This window comes from Ursus maritimus, unplaced genomic scaffold, assembly GCF_017311325.1.
Source record: "Ursus maritimus isolate PB19 unplaced genomic scaffold, ASM1731132v1 scaffold_3, whole genome shotgun sequence".
Taxonomy (NCBI): domain Eukaryota; kingdom Metazoa; phylum Chordata; class Mammalia; order Carnivora; family Ursidae; genus Ursus; species Ursus maritimus.
In genome coordinates, this window is record NW_024425563.1 from 48912947 (window position 1) to 48934389 (window position 21443).

Sequence of the window (21443 nt, forward strand, 5' to 3'; positions counted from 1 at the left end):
CGTATGAATTCAGTGTAAATACTGTTCCCAGTCATTATTAGGTACTATCATGGGCAGGACACGGTAATGTGCTGGGGATACAACATGAATAAAGTAGGCATGCCAGGAGCTCATAGGCCAGTAGATAATTATAAGTAATTAAAGCAAAGGTCTCCGTAAATTTCTTTTAGAATTTAGAGGAGGGGCACTCCGCTTAACCTGGAAAGTATAAGTGAACCTGAGAGATGACGTCAGGCAAGGGGAGGTGGGACAGTAGATGCAAGTCTTTAAACATAATTAAGAGTAAGAGACAGGCAGAAGGAGAGGGATTCTAGACAGGAGAAGAGCACCTGAAAGGGAATGAAATTGGAACAGTTGCAAGGGACTGGTCCAGAAAAGGAAGAGCTGGTGAGGGTGGAGAGGAAGGTGATGTCATCTAAACCACCAAACTTTCTGAAGAAACAAACATGGCAGCATCGTGTGAGGTCTCGGTCTGGCCGTAAAACAATTATGCTGACAATAAGCTTCCTTACAAGGGTCGAAAACAAGATGCATGTCACTTACATCAAGCTCATTCAGACATGTGTTGGGAGAAACTGAGAGACTTAAGTCCAAGCAATATTGTTAAAATTCTCCATCAAAGGTTGGACCCAGGCCAGAGAGTTTTCTATAATAAATTTTTTTCTTTGGATTTTATCCCGTGTGATATATAAAGCTTAGGGCTGTCTGTTGAGACACATTCTTTAAAACAGAAATAACTGACATTTTGGTCTTGTAGAAGCTGAGTATGTATGGCTCTGATCTGAAAAGGATGGAAATTATTTTTATTGATCAGAGCATCTTTGTTGGAGAGATTATAAAGTCCACTACAAACATTCATTCATTGAGCCTTCCTCTTTGCATGGAAAAATGTGCTCCGTTGGCCCACGTATGCATCTACTTTCTTGCCTGAAATGGCAAAGAGGCAGTGTATGTGGGAATTGAACTTAATTGGTCTGGAGACACGCACCAGTCATACACCAGGTGCTTTTCTAAAGACTGGCCCAGCAAGTGCCATCTTCTTGAACACACCACCAACCAGCCTATAGCAGTCATTTAGGAATTCAGGAAGTTTTGGGGGAGTGCCCGCATGTGCCAGGTTCAGCACCAGACTGTGGGTCCCAGTGGCCAACAAAGGTCCTTGCTCCCACAAAGCTTGAGTTCTGGTTGAGGGACTTAATCATAACAAAATCATAAACAGGAGAATACCAGGTGGTGGTTCATGCCATGAGGACAGTCTGATAGGATCCTGGGAGAGAATGAGTGGTGGGAAATGGTCAGGGAAGGCCTCCCTGAGGAAGTGATCCTGGGCCGAGGCTTGAATGATAAGGAGGCAGCTGTGCAAAGATCCAGGGGTAGGGAAGAGCAAAGTCCTTGAGGAAGGAATGGGTTGGCAAGTTCACAAGTGTTACGGGGTGGTTCAGGCTGAGGGTTCTGAGACCAGCCTGTCCTGGTTCCATCTCAGCTCTGCCGGATACAACTGTATACGTTTAGGCATGTTACTTAACCTCTCCAAACTTTACTTTTTTTCTCTGGAAAATGGGAAATGTTAGAGTAGCTGTCACAGACACTTTCATGAGATAAAGCAAGTGAAATATCTGACAGTGTGTCACTCTTCTTTCTCAATTATTAGTTCAACGTGTTTTTATTGGTACTACAGTCCAGGCGTTATCCTGCAAACTCATTGCTGGGTGCCTTCTGCAGCTGTCACGTAGTCCTCAAATTTGGGAAAATGTTTCCCTCTTTAGGCCATGACCTTAGAATTGATAGAAGACATATACGTAGGGGAGAAGCTATTTACTACAACATCACACATGGTACTCGTGAGGTAACTGGGCTGTTGTACCTCAAAACACTTATTTCCCCAATAAATACTTACTGCGTGCTTGCTCTGTAAAGCAATATTTCAGGTGTTGGAGACAAATAGTGAATAAGTTAAAGTATTTGAGCTCATGGATTTTATAGTTGAAAATTCTTGGAAAAGACTTTTCAATGTCTAATTTGATTAGAGGTTTCAACAAATAATCCTAAAAAGGTACAAGATGTTTTTATAACCTTTTTCTGGGTACAGCTGAATACACACACACACACACACACACACACACACACACACACACACACACGAGTAGTTCCCTTTCCGACCACCAGCAAAATTGCAGTTATGATTTGGCTCATGGTTGATCATAATGATAAAAACTCTGTTGAGGCTAGATTTGAGGCATCATTTGGGGAACTATCATTTCAGGTGCCCATCATCTGATGACCTGAGATATAGTTTATAGTTTTGGTTTTTTTTTTTTTTAAGATTAATTTATTTATTTGAGAGAGAGAGCACATGTGCATACGAGGGGAAGGGTAGAGGGAGAGGGAAAGAGAATCTTAAGCAGACTCCCTGCTGAGCGTGGAGCCTGACAACTGGGGGCTCGATCTCAAGACCCTGAGATCATGACCTGAGCTGAAATCAAGAGTCAGACACTTAACTGACTGAGCCACCCAGGCACCCCTGAGATGCAGCTTTCTCATTAAAGAAGGGGAGAGTGATGGCTGCTGATGGTGGTGACATGGTCTGGTTGTGCAGAGGAAACAGAGGTGGCAGCATGGTGTGGCAGAGAGGAAATAAGAGCCATGGCTGTTCCTCAGATGCAGAAGTCTTAGGCTTATGGCATGAAGTTGCCAGACTAAATTGTCATTGCTGGATGGTCTTGGGAAAGAACCACACTCATGCGCTGAAAACCCCCTGTTCTAAGTTTGAGGCTGAGAACAGGCAATGCAGGCTTAACCTCATTTGCTCTTGGCCAATGGCAGTGTGCTATCTCCTGAGACAAATTAAAGTATTACTTTGGACGTTGGACAAACATGTTGGATGAATATGATGAACCAGAAACTCTTGAGGTGAGTTTTCCTCTAGGACACAAATGAGTAGAAAGTCAAAGAAGATGAGACTATTGAAGAAAGATTCACATTTTGTTTTTCTAAACAGAAAAACGTTGAAAATTTAAGCAGTATGAGACTTGAAAAACATTCCAAGCATATAACAAGCTTTAGAGAGCTACATATTCATCCAACAAATATTTATTAATACACACTATATTCAGGCGATATTTTATGATTTTTCTATTCTAAGATCTTAGACCTCAAATTCATTGTGTATCTGGCATACTCATCCCAAGCTTATTCTGAAAGTATAGCTAAAATTCACCCAACTTGCAAACAAGTTAGCATATTATTAGGGAACATCTGAGTTTTCTTTTGATTAAACATTGAAATTTAATTATTAAGTCTCAGGAGAGTGCAGTTGACATTATTGTCAATATTATGCAGTAGCTGATCCAACAGGATCTTGGCCAAATTTGTTCTAATTGTAGAACAGGGAGAAGAAGTCTATAGACTTGCCAGAGTCAGCCATCCCCAAACCTCTTCTCCAGGAAAGGACAGAATTTGGTTTACACACCAATTTTATATAGATAGAGACATAGATAAAATTTCTCCACCATTGGCTTCTCTGTCTTTATATCCTACCCTTACTAGTACCCAAACCAGAGATACTATAAGAAAAGGAAACCACAGACTAATATCTCTCATGAATGTAGATGCAAAAATCCTCAGCAAAATATTAGCAAATTGCATGCAACAAAATATAGAAAGGGCAATACATCAGGACCAAGTGAAGTTCATTCAGGAATGCAAGGCTGGTTGAACATTCAAAATCAATGAATATAGTTTACCATATTAACAGACTAAAGAACAAAAGCTATTTGATCATGTCAATAGAGAACAAACATTTGACAAATTCAGCAATCACCCAGGATAAAAACTCTCAGCAAATTAAGAATAAAAGGAAAATTCTCCAATATGATAAAGGACATCTATGAAAAATCTACAGCTAATAATAAAAATAATAATAATAACAAAAATACTCTATAGCTATCATACTTAGTGGTGAGACACTTGAAGCTTTTCCCCAAAGATTGGGAACAAGGCAATGTTTTTGCCCTTTTACCAATCTTATTTCATGTAATTGAGAAGCAAAAGAAAGAAAAGGCATACATATTGGAAAAGAAGAAATAAATCTATCTCTATTTTTAGACATGATCGTCTATGTAGAAAAGCCTAAAGAATCTATAAAAATGCTCCTTGAACATTGAGTTTAGCAAGGTTATAGGATGCAAGATCAATATATAAAGTCAATTATAGGGGCGCCTGGGTGGCTCAGTCAGTTAAGCGTCTGGGTTCGGCTCAGGTCATGACCCCAGAGTCCTGGGATCGAGTCCTGCATTGGGCTCCTTGCTCAGAGGGAGCCTGCTGCTCCCTCTGCCTGTCGCTACCCCTGCTTGTGCTCTCTCTCTCTGATCAACAAATAAATAAAATATTTTTTAAAAGTCAATTATATTCCTATGTACCAGCAATGAACAATCGTAGATAATGAGAGCTCGGTTTTCACTATGGATGGAGTTATAGAGAAGCAATTCTAATGTTAGAATGAACCCAGTGCTGCGTATTCAACATAAAGTCACATTTATTTTCACATGTATACCATCGAATAGATATAGAAGTAAATATGTACAGGTGTATACACATGGGTCAGTATGCATACATATGTGTCCTAGCTCTGTCCACTAAAAGCAAGGACAACCCTTGGCAATGAACACATCTGACAAAGTTAATTTTTCCAAATGTTAATCCCCAGATCAACTGTTAACTACTATTAATTAATCTCTAAATTTCTTTGTTGTTCCACGAACGTTCTTTATCTTAATTGGATCCCGGATCCGATCTACAATCTCACATTACATTTGCTCTTTATCATCTCTTCTTACTCTCCTCTGATTTGTGATACTTGCTCAGTCTTTCATGACCTTTGAAGAGTACTGGCTGGTTATTTTGTAGACTATTTCTGAATTTGTGTTTTTCCAAATTTGGGTGTGTCTGATGTTTCATGCTGATCACAACACACTTGATTTAAATAAAAATACGTAATTCAAAAATTTTTTCTTTTCCCCCTTTTTAAAAAGATTTTATTTATTTATTTGAGAGAGAGAGAGAGAAAGAACACAAGCAGGGGAGTGGCAGAGGGCGAGGGAGAGGCAGACTCCTCGCTGAGCAGGGAGCCCGCTGCAAGGCTCTATCCCAGGACCTGGGATCATGACGTGAGCCAGAAGCTTCCACTTAACTGACTGAGCCACCCAGGCACACCACCCCCAATTTTTTTTTTTTCTTCAGTGGACACTAGCTGAGCAATCTTTTCTGATGTCAAATATATTCCTCTGCCAGGAATTAGTTTTTATATATGAAGCCTTTTTTAAGGCTCTTAATGTGGACTTCATTTTTTCTCTGGTTCCATATTTGGTGGAGGTGAAGAAGAATCCTAATTTTCAGCCCCCTCCCCAAGATTCAAGCTGACAGCAGAGGAACAGATGTGTTTCCCTCAGGTCTGGGAGGAGACCAACCACAGAGGCAGGACCCCCTTTTGGCCCTTGCAGAGGTGTCTCAGGGTTTGTTGAAATGAGGGCAAGCCTCCTTAACCAAAGGTTCTTTCCCCCTGCCCTCAACACAGGCACTTCTCCCCTCTGTTGTTGAGCGCTTAGCTGCCCACCTCTGCAGGTCTCTGCCCATCAAACACTTGTTTTTGGCTCAGTCTTAGCCTCTCACTCTCTCTAAACAAAGGGAGTGGAGACCCCTCGGCATCTCCAAATGTACTCTCTGCCTTTTGAAGCTTTGAGAGAATCTTTGCCCTGGCATAAATCAAAGGAGAGTGAACTTATTCATTTAGCTCATCAGAAAAATCCAACTGTCATCATGTCACATACAAGAGTTTATTCTTTTAATAGCTTTATTCTTTTCCCGTTAAGGAAGGAATTGTTCCAGGGCCTTCATTCCATACTGTATATTAGCTATTTCATTTTTCACAGAGGGAAAAAAGCACCTTTCCACACATGATTAATACTGCAGCTGAATACCAGAAGAGCCGACCATGTGCTGGCTTTGGGCCATCCATTGGCAGTTCAACATCTGTAATCTAGCCAGTGAGTCACTGCTAACATCATGAACAAATCATGGCTGCTCCATGGTCAGAGCAGTTTATGGACCTGGTGTGAGCAGAACACGCATTGTCCCCTGGGATCTGAAAAGGAGGATGGTCTAAAGTGAGGAAAGCCCCAGATGAGAAGAGGACCACAGATTTTTGTCTTTAAACCATTCCTATTATATTCTTTGCCAGTGGGAGTTCAAAGCCCTGCTCTTTTCCCCTTCAAGGAGATCAGGAAGATGAGAGGAAGGCTCCTGTTTTGGAGACAAGGAGACAAGTCCTGTCCGAATGGGGCTATTTGCAGAATCAGAAAACAAGAAATAAATCTATCTTAATTTTTTTCTCCCTGGGTCTAAATTGTGAATGCACAGAACTCTCATTGCACTTCACAGTGTAAACACTCTCTATCAGATGCTCAGGCCTGATGGAAATAGCCTGATGTGTCTTGGAACGAGTGGGCTGGGTTCGAGTCCCAGTTCACAACTTAGCATTTGTCTTTGGATGGGCTGCTTAACCTCTTCCACCCTTGCCTTGTCTCTGTCATCCGTACCCATGGCTCGGGCCCATGGGAGGCTCTGGGAATCATGCTAGCACATGGGCCTGCACCTGACACGTAGTAGGTGTTTACAGAACATATGTTTCTGCTCTCGCCTTCCTCTGGCCTCTCCAAAGAGAACAAGGTGTCTCCACTAGGATTAACCTATCAAGACAATTTTCCTGGAAGTTAGTTGAAGGGCAGATCCTTTAGGGGAACATGAATAGCTTTATAAATTGCCTTCAAAAGTCGCACCAAATCCTTTAGTCAGTTTTAAAGGAACTGTTTACCACTGCATATGGCAGTCATTATTTGGAATAATAAACCCTCTGAGAATCTGAACATTCATGGGCCAACAGATGGGTCAACCTGCTTCGCAATTTAACAAAGTAATTTATTTCAATCACCGGGACAGAGCATGTGAAGATTACTAATTCAGTTCACAAGCAAAAGGAGCAAACACCAATACGTGGCTGAATTGTGCAGCCATTATGGAAATGCACACCTGTTCAATTGGTTTTGAGACAGTCTTCATTTCGATCAGTCTTTCCTTTTCTTCGAAGGTGTGTATTAAATTGCCGTGGATTCTTCTGCTGAAACTCACGTGCTAATTGGTGTCAGGACAAGATAAAGATCTCAGGGAAAATTTATACCAGAGCGTAGGTAAAATTAAGGTCATCAAAGTTGGCTTTGGGAAGTAAAACAGGTGTATCAGAAGTATATTCTTATAATAATTGGGCAATGTGTTGTTCTTTCTTCTTGAAGCAGTCTGCCCGGGGCTTAATAGGGAAGAAAAAAGCCAAGATCTTTCATCCTTCGTCTTCAAATCTGCTGAAAATTTCCACATCTTGATCTCGTCTCTCTCTCTCTCTTTCCATCCATGCTCACTCAAGAGCCAGAGGAAGCGAGGAATGGAAAAGGTGGTCAGAGAGTTTCTCAGGAGATGACTGTATGTGCTCAGAAATGGAATTCAAGATGTTAAAAAAGAACTGGAGCGGAATTTCCTTGATCTTCCTATCTCTTCACCCCACACCCTCATCCCAAGTTGGACAGAACTTCCATGATACTGGCAGGAAGCTTCCTAAGGAAGATGGCGCCCGGCTTGCATTTAGGATCTGCCATATGTTAGATAAGATTACTAATGCTACAAGATGGTTTTGTTGCTCTTTTTGAAAGGAAGATACTTTTCTTTCTTCTATGTAATCTTCCACTTTGAGGTCCGTTGTTATTAATTCAAAATAAATGACTTCTCCCTTCCTCACCATCCCTCTCACAATATTTATTTATTGAGTTGTCTTCTCTCTGTCAGAGGCCAGGCTCGCTACTGGGGTTCTAACCCCATGCCGTCCCTCAGGTAGTGGGAAGATGGGGAGGGACACAGCAATCATAGTTCAGTGGAGAGATTGCTACCGTTAGGGGTAAATGCAGGTTATGAGGGGATGCCTCGCCAGCTATTAAAAGACACTTTTATTTTTTAAAAGTCTCTGCGTGTATTAGGACAGTGAATAAACATCCCAGTAGGGTTGCAAAACTGTGGTGCAGTTTGCAAGTTTATACTTATAAAATTTCCAACACCCACACAAATTCAGGGACTGTATATATACATTCATTTAAAGGCAATGTCAAGTCTCAGTTGGAGAAATTTCATGAATCCAAGGTCTGGGCCAAGTGGCCCCCCCTTCCCACCTGGCCCACCTGGCCCACCTGGCCCTCACCGTTCTGCAACGCCAGCTCCTCCTTAGCTCCTTTTGGATGTCCTACTTGCCCAAATCCCTGCCTTGCCTCTCCCAAGCACTTCAAGCTCAAAATGTTCCAAACCCATTTTTTCACCTTCCCTTCAATCACCACATCAGTGTTTCCCCTTCAAGTTCCTCTTGAGGCAGCACTATACTCTCATCCCCCTCGCATTCCTTTTCCAGGGCTGTGGGCTCCTCCTCTGCCCATGCCTTAAACTCAGCCTGCCCCATCCCTCCTGTCGATTGCCTCAGCAGGTGCCTTTCACTTGCAGCCTTTGCAAGAGAGGTCTGCTTCTCCTGTCTCTCATCCATATACTCCATCCCTTGCCCACTTGGCAGATGGATCCCCCCAGTACCCAGACTTCCCCCAGCTTCCTCTTGCCCACAGAATTGCTTTGAAACTTGCCATTGCATTCCTATCTCTTATCCCTCCCTTCACACACTTTCAGTGCATGAGAAACAGGAATACTCACTGCTCCTCAAACTCGTTTCTGCTTTTCAACCTCTGAGCATTGACATATGCTGTTCCTGTGTTTGCAGTGCCATCACTGCAATGCTGCTTGTTGAAACTCTACCCTGTCTTTAAAGTCCACTTCAAATGCTTCAGGAAACGGTCCCCCTCTCCCTGCCCCCCTTCAGCCAGATGCATGGCTCTTTTGAACACTGGTAGCCCTTTGATTCTTTTGCTGTCTTATGGAACCCATCTTTTTCTAACTTACATTCAACTTGATCCCATTTCACGCACATTTAGCCAGCACCTATTAGGAGCCAGAGACCGTGGTATGTGCTGGGGTTAAGCAAGGTAGAGAAGGTCCCTTTCTTTATGGAGTTTATCATGTAATGGAGGAGGCTGACAGGTAAATATTCAGTTATAATAAGACGATCAAGTAGGATGGTATCTGATGGTAACACAGAGAAGAGCTGCTCACATGGGCTACGGAGGAGAAGGAGGCACAGTGTGGGCAAGGAGGAATCTATGAACAACTTTCAGTTATTTATATTTTAGTTTATCTTTTCTAGGGGGCACACGTTTGTGAGGGAACCTGGCTCATATAACCACATCCTCTTTAGGTTGGAGTATTGTGCCCACACATAGGCACATAAACAACCATGGAAAGAGTTTTTTTGTAAATATTACTTAAGTCTTAAATTTGCAGGAAGTTCCCTTGTGGAGAAATAACAGTCTTGGGAGAAAAGTAAAATAGAAGAAAATGCAAAGAAGATTTTGACACTAAAGCTTGTACTTATTTCTCGAGCTTGATTTGTCGATGTGCTGTCCTTTTCTCCATCGTTAGTCCCATTTCACCACTTTCATAAATAAAGGCACAGGCTTTGGAGCTGAGATCAGGAAAAAGCATCTGAAGTCCAATGGCTTTGCTGCCCCATTAGTCAGCTCAGGAAACTACCAGGACCATTAGCAGAGTGAGTCACATGGAGCCCACAATAGGGGTTGGATAAGCAGATACTGAGCACCGAGCATGTCAGAATTGGGGGTAAATTTTAAAATTTTGTAACATGTGGACTGCAATCTCCAGACTCTAGTTGTTGGCCAAACCCTTTTCTTTTCCTTCCTGGCACTGGCAGTGCGGTTCCAGCCTCACTTGTGGTTAGCTTGGTCATGCGACTGAGTTCTAGGAGTGAGTTCTAGCCTGTGGCACGAGAGCAGGTGGAACGGGCGCCACTCCCGTCTCCATGCTGTGTCTTTGCTGCAAAGCTCCCTGTGGAAGATGCAGAGTCAGAGATGGAAACAGGGTCTCTGCATTTCCATGCAAAAGCTGCCAGCCTGCTGGGGACACCACGTTGGACCGCTGGGTGAGCAAGAACCCTTGTACTGAGACAAACCACCGAGACTGGGGTTTACTCGTCAGAGCAGCTGGTGTCGCCCGCCACCCTAACGAATACAATCCACTTTACGCTGTGTTCAGGGAAGGGAGGACAAAAAAGCAAAACATCCCCAAATGGGCTCGCCATGAAACCAGATTTGCCTTGCGGTGGGTTTGTTGCTTTGTGTCTGACTGCCCTCGGCGGGCCTCTGGAAGCTGCTGCTTGTAGATTTGTTCAATAGTAAGCTTGAAGTGGTTCTGCATTAAATGAAAAAATCAGTAGTTTGAATGTGGATGCAAATTCCTAACAGCTTTAGCAACTGAAGAAAAATTTCCAGATGTTTCACAAAGCACTAAAATACTGTACATTGTTTTCTTTTTCAATGGGAAATTATTCACAGGGCAATAAAAAGTTGTTTTCTCAGTAAACAGATTATGTTTCAGTCTGCGGTGTGAACACTTAAATGGAACGATGCAATATGCCACTTTTTAAAAGAGGGTTTCAAACATGTCAGTACAAACCTTTCAGTCCACTGTCCCATAAATTCAACTTTTTAAAATGAAATCAACCTGCGCCTTGTGAGAGCTCGCACTACTATATCCAAACCAGTGAAATCTGCCTGTTTATTGCCACTGATGGAATGTGGCAAAGAAACATTGTGTTCACATGGGACAATTTCTTCAACTTTACACCAAGTGAAATTTAATTGCTTTCACTTCCTGGAATCATTAGGCCTGAGTCCTGCTGGAGGCGGAGCCAAAAGGACAAGGTGAAAAGTATGTCTGGGTTTAGTACATTTCACCTTGGAATTTTATCCTCCTTCGCTCTCTTACTGGTTACACAGCAAGTTCCAGCCTGGGAAGCCACTTCAGAAAAGTTTAAGGAGGTGGGAAACTATAAAGGCACAGAAAAAACAGGTGCCCCACTGGGACGAGCACCCCTCACCTTGGCATTCAAAGCAATTACTCGTGATGCCTCAGTCGTTGCTCTCAGTCCAACGATTGGAATTTCTGATTCTTTCAAGTTCATTTTTGGTGTGGTTTTTCCTTCACACACAAAAGTAGTAAGTGCAGGAGCAGGCGAGTGAAGAGAAGTGCGGACAAGCCTTGCTCTGGGGTCCGGCTGGATTCCATGTGGGACAATCAGAACTGGACAGAATGAGGACCGTGCAAGGTTTGCGTCCAGGTTGCCACAGATTGCTCCATGTCTCAGAGGGATTCATGGATCCTTAATTTATATTTAGTTATAAACCATCTATGTAAGTTCTTCATGGAGGATTTGAATGAATATCACGGTGACTACTTGACACAAAGGAGGACAAAGGGGAAAGTGAAAGGCCCTTGTTCAAGTCACTTTCCGAAATGAAGGTGAACGGTCTCTTCACAGACAATGGAAGACAGAGGGGAGTGGACGCCATCGGGAACTCGGCGCTGTCAGATCACATTCACCTTATAAAGCAAGTTCTCCCTGTGTTCCGTGTTGTAACTGTCCTTCTTCACTTTTTAGAAGCCTCATCTCATGACAATCTGCAGAACATGCATTGTAATCATAAGGTGGGACATAGTTCAGAGAGGTCTGAGACTTGAAGGCCAGTCACTCTTGGGAGACACCAAGGAAGGAATACAGAGTTGTAACGTGTCCAAGGGGGGAAAGGAGCAGGACTTTTGGGGCAGGGGGAAGGACTGAAAGGGGAATAACAATGAAGTGAGAACAGCAATTTCTTCACAGGCAGGAACTTCCTTTGTACACATATTGGTTTCACAGTTCAATATGGAGACCGAGCATCCTGGAAATCAATTGTTTTGTCTTGTTTTGTTTTTTCCAAACCATAGGCCCCATTCTTGCCTAATGGGTAACTATAAACTCTGTGTGTGTTGTGTGTATTTAGACAATGAAGAAAATTATTATTTCCTACAAAAGCGTTTTCAAATGTGGGTACTTTGGGTGCAGAAAACCCGACTTGATTAAAGTCTCTCTATTTCACTGTGTTTGAGTACTCAGACTCCAGTTTACTTTGAAGGTGTGTTTTTTCAAGATAGGAGGATAGATGGTATTTCATTCAACTGTTTGTTAGCCATTGATTTTAAGCCTCTAAATATTTCGATGGGTGGTTTTGGGGCTGCTGAACCAGGCCACACAACTGTTAGCGAGGCACCAACCTAAAAATCCTCTTCCCATTCTCTCCCTTATCTCCAGCAGATTGTAAAGAGTCTCCCCTCGGAAGCCCCCTTGAATTCACTTCATGGGCTTTCACCCCAATGTAAAGTTTGGTTTGGGGAAGTTTCTCCTTATTAAGAACTCTGTCCCACAAGGAAGGAATGCTTTCTGAGGGCATATATGCATATTTTCTCTTGTGGGCTTTGGGGAGGTTATACTAGCCAAACAGACCCAGTCTCTGCATTTATGAGGCTTAGTGGGGAGACAGACATGTAAAAACAGACCACCTCAACAGCTACTTATCTACTGTGTGGTCAGTGTGAGGAGGCCTGCAGAGGAAGGCTACAGAGCCTGTGAGTGTGTATGAGGCAGAACTTGGCAAGATTTCTTTATTGACTCTTTTGCTGAGACTATTTGATGGTTGAGTAGGATTTGACTGGGAAAAACAGACAAGACCATTTGGGGCAGAGCCTTAGTTCAGGGAGGCTAGGGATGGGCAGTCATCGGGAGAGAAGGCTGGAACAAGTGATGGGGTGGGTAATAAAGAGGCTAGTCTTGCAGGCAGGGAGAGCAGAGGGCAAAAGGTCTGGAATGGGCCTTGTTAACTAGAGGTTGCCTGCAAAGATTTTAACCCGTTCATCCCTGCTGGAGGGTCCCCCAAAACACTTTCCCCCACCTGGCCTGAATCTCTTTTGATGGGGCTGCAAGTAGAACTTTGTGGGCCATGGTGGGACTTTATATAGCGATCTGAGAGGAATGGGAAGCCACCAGAGGGTTTTAAATAGAGGAGTATCTCATATTTATCAAGTGCCACCAACTAAACTGTCGTCTCGACCCAACAGAATTAGTAGCTCCCAAGGTTGAGACTTGAAGGTGTTGCAAAGAACATTATAATATGTGTGTTGTCTGTGTGTTTATGACAAGTCATGGCAATTAATTTTTAGAAACTGTCTAAAGGGGGATGGGGTTAAACATGAAGACACTTGATCTGCCTAATTGCTGTTCAATCTAACAGCACATATCTGCACTAAAAAGGAATTGAACTCAGTATTAGTACCTGACTTATAACTGCTTGGGACCAACTGATTTTTGCAGTAATCTCACTCCTAAAAAAAAAAGTTGTATTCTTAAAAGAAATTCATGGTGAGAGGAGCAGAAGCTAATGCTGACATATCAGTCTTTGATATGGAGGTACAGTAGGCGGACATGAATTTTCCCAGATTAAAAACAAATGTGTAATGGAAGTTGAAATATAAAGAATTTCTCCATTTATCTTCTTGACTAAAGGGAGAAAAAAAGCATCATACACATTGTAGATCATTTGAGTTTTAGGCTGATGATTTGAAACATTTTTATAATAATTCAGTGGCTCTTTTTGAATATCCAGATGTTAATAATGGTTCCCTGCTCTGTGATTAGGAATGAATCTGCCAAGGAAAAATGAAGCCTTTTCTCTTGGGGAAAGTTGAGTTACTTCTGTTATTTTCCCAGGCTTCCTGGGGAAGTCTATCAACATATGAATAAATGATGGGAATGGGAGTCTGGCTGGTCACCATGGAATTATCAGCCTTGTTTTTTGAGTTAGACCTTTATTATTTACACACTCAGCTTGAAATACGACAAATGTAGTAAGCTTCCAATGATTTTATTCCTTGAAATCCAGCAGTCCGTATAGGTTTTGAGGTTGAAAAATCTGTTCTGTTTTAAGAAAAGTTTCTGTTGTCATTGCTTGTGAAAGCCATGACTGGTTGCCCAAATTAAGAAATAATATGACTAACAATGGGGGGGTTTCCCTCCTTTAGGTTAAATTTTTTTTTGAAGAAAAATATCATTTTTTTAAAAGAGAAAAGAAACATTTAGAAACCATAAACCTCTCTTACAGATGTCTCTCAGAGTAACCAGCTTGGATAATTTTTGTTTTATTGCTCTATGCCTAACATCGCACCCACTTGAATTTCCTTTTTAGTATTGAAGGTACCATGCTCAGGTGTGTTAGGTCTAGAACGCTTTTCAGAAAAAAATTCAAGCATTAAAATACTTCCTTTGGTCTTTATTTATTTTTACAATCTTCATTTATACTTAGGAGCTGGAGTGTTTCTGGTATAATACCTAAAAATGAAGATTAAAAAAAAAAGAAAAAAAAGACCTCTGGATCAGAGGCTTTCCAGGCATGGTCCATGGACAGTTTCCTGGGAACCCACAAGATCAAAGCATTTCCATACTTACAGTAAGATGTTAATTGCCTTTTTCACTGTGCTGGCATTTACACGGAAGTTGCAAAAATAATGGGGGGTAAGCCTTTTGGCTCCTTAGCGTATGTCAATGCCAGGCATCAAATGGTACTAGCGGTCATTGTGTTTTTCACCACCACGTACTTACAGAGGGGAAAGAAAGCAAATTTTACTTAGGAACACCCTTGATGAAGGTGTAAAAATTATTTATTTTATTAAAACTTGACCCTTAAGTATGCATCTTTTTAACATTCTGTGTGACAAAATGGGACAGAAGCATAAAGCCTTTCTCCTGCACACTGAAGTAAAATTGTCCTGAGGAAAAGCTCTTGTGAGAGATACTTTGAGCTGGGAGCTGAATAGTCACTTCCTTCATGGAGTCACATTTTTACCTGCAGGAATAACACACAGCCTGCGGATGTTTAGACTTGGCTAGTTAGTGGATCTTTTTATGAGAGTAAACAAAAATGCACTTATAGTGTCAAGGAAGTCACTTATAGTATGTATGGCCAATAAATAACAAATTAAAGCTTTCAAGAGAAAACTGGAATTTTGGAAAACTTGTATTCACCACCATGAGCTTGATAAATTCAGAACACTTAAAGACTTTTCTGATGACATCAGAAGTGATAGTAACACATGTAAGTTTTTAGATATCGTAAAATTAAATGCGACAACATTTGGAAAAGGGAACCAACATTTCCCAACAACCAGTAGTGGGTGTGAAGAAATCATGCATTGGTCAAAGGGTTATGTAAGGTGCAAGGCAGAAAATGGATTTTAATGTAACAAAGTATCAAAAGTTCATTTGTATAGTTTCAGATTCCACATTATAACTAACCTTTAAGAAACTACCACTTGTTGAATTCTGGTGTAGTATCAAAGGAGAAGATCCATGATTAATCTGATAAAGTTATCAAAATGTTTTCCCTTTATCATTTAATCACGACGGTGGATATTCTTCATATACTTCAATCAAAACAACATATTGCAACAGAATGAATGTAAGAGCGGATAAGAGATAACCAGCTATGCTAAGTTAGACAAAAAGAAAAATTAGATCCGCAAAACTGTAAAACTGTGCCATTCCTATTACTCAACTTAATTTTAAAAATATTTTAATTGTGGTAAAATATGCATAATATAAAACTTACCATCATAACCATGTTTAAGTGTATAGTTCACTGGTATTAAGTGCATTCCCATCATTGTGCAATCAGTTGGTACAACTCTTTTCATCCTGCATAACTAAAACTCTGCACCCATTAAACAACTCCCCATTTGCCCCCTTCCCCCCTTTCTGTCTCTGAATGTGGCTACTCTAGGAGCCTCATATAAGCGGAATCACACAGTATTTGTTTTGGTGTGACTGGCTTATTTCACTTAGTAAACTTTTTTTTGTTTTGGGAGATAAGAAAAATGCTATTTATGTTAATGTGCACTTATTATTGTTATTTTAATGAGCAATAAAAACTTTAAAATTCTCAGCTTTAAACTCTAATACAATCCATACTGATAGATACAAATCACCAGCTCTTTGGGCTGCTCAGTAATTTTTCAGAGTTTATAGGGGCCCTGAGCCCAAACACATTGAGAGCCGCTGTTCTAGATACCCTGTATCATTGACTGCTTATCACTGTGTATGGTTTAGAGAGCTGGAGTAATTTCTCAACATTCTACAGCTAACAAGCACCCGAGCTCAGACCCCATGTCTTCCAGGAAGCTGCCCCAGCAGAATTGAGTGCTTTCTCTTCTGCTCTCCTCGTGCCTTATACCCATCTCTGTTGTGCCAGCGGCAGCCTCGCTGTAATTTTAATTCAGCTGTTTGTCTTCCCATCCTATGATGACTATAATGACCGGAACTGGATGATATTCAGTTTGTGTCTCTATTTATTTTGTATCTATATTAACTGAATACTTCATAAGCGGATAAATGAGGAAACCCAGATGGCAGCCAACAAACTTTGAAAGTTGCAGACCAACTCTTTGTCCAAGCACATCATGTAGCATTTTTAGGGGCTCCCAATTGAATATTTTTAATGGTTACGATATAGTTTAATGTATTTGAGAACAAATAACTTACATATTGAACTTGTCATTTCACAGATTTCATTGTTTAGTATGAACTTAAAATTAAGTGTTAAGTAAATAATACTGGTGCGGGTACAGTGGAACGGCACAAAATCGTGAAGGTGGGACTCTTATGTGGAAAACTGGGAAGCTTTATCTTAGTCTCAAATTGTGTTTCCTCTGATGGATACGTTTTCTTGCTATCCTCCTTTTGTACATCTGCTGATCAGAAGACTCTATTGGTGGAGATTCCTTGAAATTTTTATAATATGTGAAAATTTGAATTAATACAGAATATAAGAATTCCATAATATGGGATTTGAAAGCCAGTGCTAATATGCCCTAATACATATTTTTTTTCATCTTTTCTTGACAATGACTTTATTTCTTACTTGTTGAAAACATGCATTAAAGTCTTTCTCTTGATGGATGTTCTGTTTCTCTAAAGACATGGAACCATCGAGGACATTTTTTGAACTTGATTCAAAATAGTCTGTGTTAAAGATTAAAAACTCATGGAATGACACATTAAACTCTCACACTCTTCATATTTTATTAGTAATAAATACAGTTAATACCTATAGATGCTGCCATGATAAAGAGATTTTCAGTGCTATAAACGTTGTTTTCTGATTTACTATGATTTGGGTATTTATTGATCTAGGACTATTTCCAGCCTGAAATTACTAGAGTTTGGGGTCTAAATTAGGCAAGATAGCAGAAGATCTTAAATTTCACAGGGAAGAGTGTCTGGGAAATGTGCCTTTTGTTGGTCTCTGTGGAGCAAAGCTTTTGATCTTCTGCATACTTGGTTTTGATTTACCTCCAGAGTCATGTTGACCACTTTGGTGCACGGCTAACGCAGAGTCTTTTAACTAGAGCGATGGGACAGGCTTCAGTTCCTTTGCATTCAGACCAGATGCAGGTCTTGTCTCCCCCTCCCCACTTGAAGAGTGTGGGGAGGATGCGTTATGAATAATGTCTTCCTCCTGGGGACCTGGTCCAGGGATCAGGAGTTTTTGGAAGTGAGTTGGCCCGCTCTTTTATCTAACCCTGTTCAGTTCTGAAAATCACAGATTGTCTGAATTGAAAGGGAATCAAAGACAAAGCTATTCAGCCTGCTTCTTTCATGATGGAAGAAACTGGGAACTAGAGAGACTAAGAAATTTGCCCCGGTCAGTCATGAATTGGTGACGGAGCTGGGGCTGAAACTCAGGTCTCTCATTAGAAGTTCAGTTTTCTTTCAGCTACCAGTTAATGGAGAATGTTCGTGGGCTTCTTGGAATGTAGTCTGGGAGTGTATAGTGAAGTGGGGTCAGGCTCACCCCAATTCTCTCTCTCTCTGTCTCTCTCTGTCTCTCTCTCTCTCTCTCCTCACCCCAATTCTCTCTCTCTCTCTCTCTCTCTCTCTCTCTCACACACACACACACACACACACACACACACACAGTATTCCAGTCTCAGCTCCAACACTCAGCAGCGGTGTGACTTTGCTCAGGTCACTTACGGAAATTAAGGCTCAAGGGGGTAATGGCTAATGCTAACTCCTGTGCTGGTCGTGGCCTGGGTTGCAGGAGACTATGTATGTGGCTGTGTGGAAGCCCTTCGTGAGCTGTAAAACGCCGTGTGAGCGTAATGTAGCGCTACTGACAGAAAGCCAAGCTCTGAGCTGCTCGAGCTTTGTAGTTTTGTGTACAGATACAAAAATCCCGTGAGCTTGTGAATCCTGCAGTCTGTTCTCCTTGCATGATTCACGCCCTGTAATTATAATATTGCTATAATCAAATAGCTAGGCCTCTCCCTTTCCCTCCTCATCCCTGCCAGCCTCTTAAGCCGAATTCTCAATTTCAGACCTTGCAGGAGGTTCCCCTTGGACCTTCGGTTTGTTATTTCAAAGCTATGATAAAAAGAGTTTCAAGGCACAGACATGTTTAAGAAAAATATACTTATTGCTTTGGGCCTTTTCTTTCATTCTGTGATGCTTGGCAAGCTTGTTATACTTGCTGGAGCTGGGGACTGGGGGCTGGGGGGCCGGCTGGGTTTTGACCCCTGCTCTACTCTGTGTCCCCTTGGATCATTGTGTAAAAGAAGGCCAGCTCAGAGGACCACTTTGGGCTCTGTCTTAGCCAGCTCAGGCTGCCTTAACCACATACCATGGACTGTGTAGCTTAAGCAACAGGATTTTCTCACAGTTCTGGAAGCTGCAGTCTGAGACCAGGGTGCCCACATGGCTGGGTTCTGGTCAGAGCTCTCTTCCTGGCTTGCAGCAGGGTGCCTTCTCTCTGTGTCCACACACAGCAGAGAGAGACAGAGACAGCAGTTCGAAGAGAGTTTTGTTTTTGTTGTTGTTTGGATTTGTAACTCTGCTTGTTATTTCCTCCATGAGCTAAGAGACGAATGCATACAAAATAATAATAAATATCTATGTTATGGGGCACACACTTTATAAAGAGGTAATTTGTGACATCAGTAACATAAAGGGAGAACAGAGCTTTACAGGAGTAGAAATTTTGTATGCTACTGAAGTTAAGGTGATATCAATTCAAACTAGATTGTTACGAATTTAGGCTGCTAAATATCACCCCCCTGATAACTATAAAAAAAGCATTTCACAAATACGTGAAAAAAGAAATGAGAAGGGAATCAGGTTCCCTACCAAAAATCAACTTAACACACAAGAAAAGCAGTAATGGAGAAAATGAGAGACTCAAAAGAAAACAAATAACAAAATGGCTGAAGTTCTTCCTTATACTGATTACTTTAAATGCAAAAGGCTGAAACTCTGCAAAAGAAAGATAAAACTTGGCCAGATGGATAACAAACAAGCAAACAAAAACTGTCTCTTTTCTTGTAAGGGTACTCATCCAATCATGAGAACCCTGTTCTCACCATCTCATCTGAACATAATTATTTCCCTAAAGCCTCACCTCCAAGCCCTATCACATTGGGGGGTAGGGCTGCAACATATGAATTTTTGTGGGGGGCGGAGACGCGATTCAGTCCCTAGCAGGCCTCTTCTAATCTAAATGCTGCAAGTCAATACTACGTGTGAAATGTACTGCTAAGTAGCATACAAAAAGCCAAGCTAAGAATTTTGGAGCCTATGTGATGCCTGGAAAACCTCTTTATTAACAATGAAAGTGGGCTTTTGGGAAAAGTAACCCTGAGGACTGTCTGGGGCAGAGGAGAGATGAACAGAGAGACCAGTTTGGAGGCTGGAGAAGTGGTCTTGAGTGACTTCTCACTTCCCCTTAAACATCAGGCTGTCTTGTTGCAAAAGAACCGCCTTGGATTTATTCACCATTGGAACCTGCAGCCACACTTCTGGTTTTGGCTTCTGCTTTGGATAATCAGATTTATTTCCTCCTGTCAAGCATTATATTCTGTTGGCATAGTAGACAGAGGCTCTGGGTACATCCTGCTAGGGGTCTGTAGCCAAGACAAGAAAATGTTTTTAGGAGCAATTGACACAGGGGAGGGCTGGCATTTCACTGGCCCCGCAAACCTCCTGTTTGGCAGGAGTGGACTTGTGGGGAAGGAAAGCAGGAAACACAGCAGGCTCTGCAGGACATCTCGGGAGTCATCCTCTTGAAGGAGAAGACTTCTGGTCCGGTTTTCAGTACCTCCGACTCCCACAAGTTGAAGCAAGCAATCTGTTTGGCTTTGTAACCTGAAATTCCATAGGCTTCTCCCACTGGTGAACCTTTGTTCTAGGCCACATGGCAGGGGCACCTGTGCCCTCCTGTCCAAGTCTCCTGATTTTATTTACGGGCATGTTTCCCATGGGTTCACACACAGCTCTCACACACAGTGTCTGTTTCCTGCAAAGGCGCTTGAAAATGCTGATTCCTGGGGAATCTAACCCCTACCTTTCAGACTGTTCTGGACACTGATTACTGGAACTTCTGCAGATCGTAGAAGCTAGTGGGCCTCCTTCAGCTCTCACTGTGCAGAAGCCACTTTGTGCTCAGGGAGACATGGGGAGGCATGGTCCACGGTCTCCCCTCGGGGTCTTTGTTCCTCTTGGTTGGAGCCCAGAGCACAGACTTTCCTCCTTGCAGGCTATCTTCCTCCTGCCAACAAACACCCAAACCCACTGGTTCATAAGATTTTCAGATGCGGCTGGACTCTGAATCCCAGAGCCTGAGCACTCCCATGGCTCACACCCACCCTTCCCCGTTTGCTTCTACTGGGCCTTGTTTTTGTAAAGGTCGCTGGACAGTGCAGCAGGTGCTGGGAGACTGGCGGTAGCCGCTCACAGGGTGTTGGGGGGTTGTCTGGTGGGCAGAAGGGTGACGGAGAGCCATATGTAGATCTGAAGTATCAGTCATGGACATTGTATTTTCACAAACACCAAAGACGGCCTGGGTTTTCAGGGACTCAAGACAGAGCTGGGGTCCTTAGAGGATGAGCTTTGTGAACTAGACCGGTGGCCGCCAAGTGCGCTCGTTTCCTGGGCAGTCAGGGGAGGGCAAGTGACAGTGCTGCGGGACTGCTGCCCTGAACACCTGCTCCAGACGCCCCGCGCCACATACGTACCGTTTGCTCTCACCACGGCTCATTGGGTCTGCCGAGGCTATGTCTGCCTCTGATTCCATCTGAGCTCATACGCCCTTAAGGGGCGTGCACTTGACAACTCCCCCGGCGGCAGACAGGTGGTTTTACTCTCGTGTTGTTTTAGCAGTGCTCTGTATGTGTATCTAACATACCTCATTTCACATACGAGCAAAGGACTTGTAAAGAGCGCTATCTTTCTAGAAGTGGACTTGCTGGATGAACCTGCATATCCATTTAAACGTAAGGTAAATATTACCGAGTTGTTTTCTACAAAGGCCGTTCCTCTTTCC

The 21443-nt window shown here is 42.3% G+C and overlaps 1 long non-coding RNA gene across 6 annotated transcripts in view; it reads left to right on the forward strand.

Moving 5' to 3' along the window:
- Nucleotides 1-21443, forward strand: part of LOC103658908 — a 251229-nt gene that overhangs the window by 99357 nt on the left and 130429 nt on the right. The window contains exon 4 of one of the 6 annotated variants that reach the window (XR_005838557.1): nt 7472-7836. The exons of the other annotated variants lie outside the window; for them this stretch is intronic. This is a non-coding gene — a long non-coding RNA (uncharacterized LOC103658908). Of the gene's footprint in view, nt 1-7471; nt 7837-21443 lie in introns of those variants that run through there. 6 annotated transcript variants of the gene reach the window in all.